Consider the following 2,072-nt stretch of genomic DNA (forward strand, 5'->3'; position numbering starts at 1 on the left):
CGGGGAAGTGGGCGCGGGACAGGTGGCGGCGTCTGATTGGGCGAGGGCGGCGGCGGCGATTTGTCTGGCCGGACCGGACGTGTCCGGCGCGCGGAGGGAGTGGGGCTAGGGTTTGATCTGCGCGAGAATTCCGGGAGGATCACTATTTATAGGTAGAGGGAGCTAGGAGACTCCAAATGGAGTGCGGTTTTCGTCCACACGATCATGATCGAACGCCCGAGAGCATGGAGGGGACTTAGATGGGTCATTGGGCTGTTTGGAAGGGGGTTTTGCTGCAACACATAAAAGGACTTTGCGGTTACCCGGTTAACCGTTGGAGTATCAAACGACCTCCAAATGGAACGAAACTTGACAGGTGGTCTACCGGTGGTATACCAAGGCCACATGGCAAGCCTCGGTCCATTCCAAGAACGTTTAACACCCGCTCACAAAAAGAAACAAGAGGGGTGCGCCGGTGCATGTGGGAGTGCCGGATTGCAAAACGGACAACGGGGAAAATGCTCGGATGCATGTGACGAACACGTATGCAAATGAGATGCACATGATGACATGATATGAGATGCATGACATGAACAAAATGCAAAACGAAAGACAAAACCCAACCATGGAGGGAATATCATAACACATAGCCGAAAATGGCAAGAGTTGGAGTTACAAATATGGAAAGTTACATCCGGGGTGTTACAAGGGCTCCGGCGGTCGAGTGGAGGAGCTGGGAGGGTCCGCCGGAGCTCGGTGAAGTGACTGGTGGTGGAAGGAGGGGGAATGGGGCTCTGGTCCGCCGGAATCGTAGCGAAGCTCGCCGGCGGCCATGGTGGCTATTTGGGGAACAGGGAGCTCCTCGAGCTCGGGCGAGAGGCTGGGCGGGGTCCTGGGAGTGAGGTGGAGGCGATGGAGTGCTCGGGGGGCTCGGGGTTGGCTCTTATATAGGCGGGGCGAGGCGGTTCGCTCGGGTGCCACCGCTCACGTCCAGCCGAACTCTGGCGAGGCTCAGCGATCACGGGGAGGGCGCGGGAAGGCGATAAGGGAGGGAAAGGACGAGGCGCAGAGGTCACGGAGACGAGGCAGTGCTCGGGGCCAAGAGGAGGAAGAAGACACGGCCGAGGAAGACGAAGCGGTCATGGGCCGGAACTGTGCGGCAACGGGGACGGCTCACTTGAGAAGAAGACAGAGGGGGCAAGAGCTCCAGAGAGACGGCGACGACGTGGGGAACATGCTAGACAGGGTCAGGTGATGAGGGGACGAGTGCACGGAGAGGGAGAAGAAGACAGAGGCGCCAGAGCGCGCGTTTGGCCGGCATGACCCGTGGTCACCGCCTGAGCTGGCTTGCGCGGGGCACAGCGATCGGCCAAATCATGTCTGGTGGAAGGACCCTGCTACCCTTAGTCCAAAGGAAGCAACAACACGGTCCAGGGGCAAAGAAGAAAAAAACAGAATGCTCCAAACTAGCTGAATAGCAAGGTGTTTGATGCCTTCTTCAGAAGATTGGTCGGGAGGGTTAGACTGAGATTTGACTGGGGTTGATCACTCACTAAGGTGAGTAAGATGGCAGGGTTTCAGCTCAATAGGAGGGGTTTAGCTAGTAGTTGATGTAGAAAGTGCCACACTACCCAAAAATGTAGACATAGAAGTAGCACTCACATAGTGCATCAACTTGGGCTAAAATTTCGCATGGAAGGGGTATTTGGTCACATGAAGATGTTGTAAAAGTTTCATACCAATTGGATAAACCAAAATGGTACTTGCTTCACAAATATTCCCACTGGACAGAAACTTGCAAAAAGTCCTGAGGGAAAATGGCTTGGCAAATTATGCCCAAATTTGGTGGAGATAGGTTATATGGGTAGGATAAGGTCGAGGAAAATTTTCAGCGTAACTGAAGCAATATAACATATAGTTGCTTCACAAACTGAAAATTTGGACAGTATCAAAGAATTGAAGATGAGCTCACAGGGATGCATGACATGAGCTCAAATTTGGTGGAGGGCTATGATATGATGATTTTGAGGTCATGCATAAATTTCAACTCATTTGGATATGCCTAACTTGTACCTCCTTCACGAAGTTTCTTT

The sequence above is a fragment of the Triticum aestivum genome, chromosome 2D (genome assembly GCF_018294505.1).
Source record: "Triticum aestivum cultivar Chinese Spring chromosome 2D, IWGSC CS RefSeq v2.1, whole genome shotgun sequence".
Lineage (NCBI taxonomy): Eukaryota > Viridiplantae > Streptophyta > Magnoliopsida > Poales > Poaceae > Triticum > Triticum aestivum.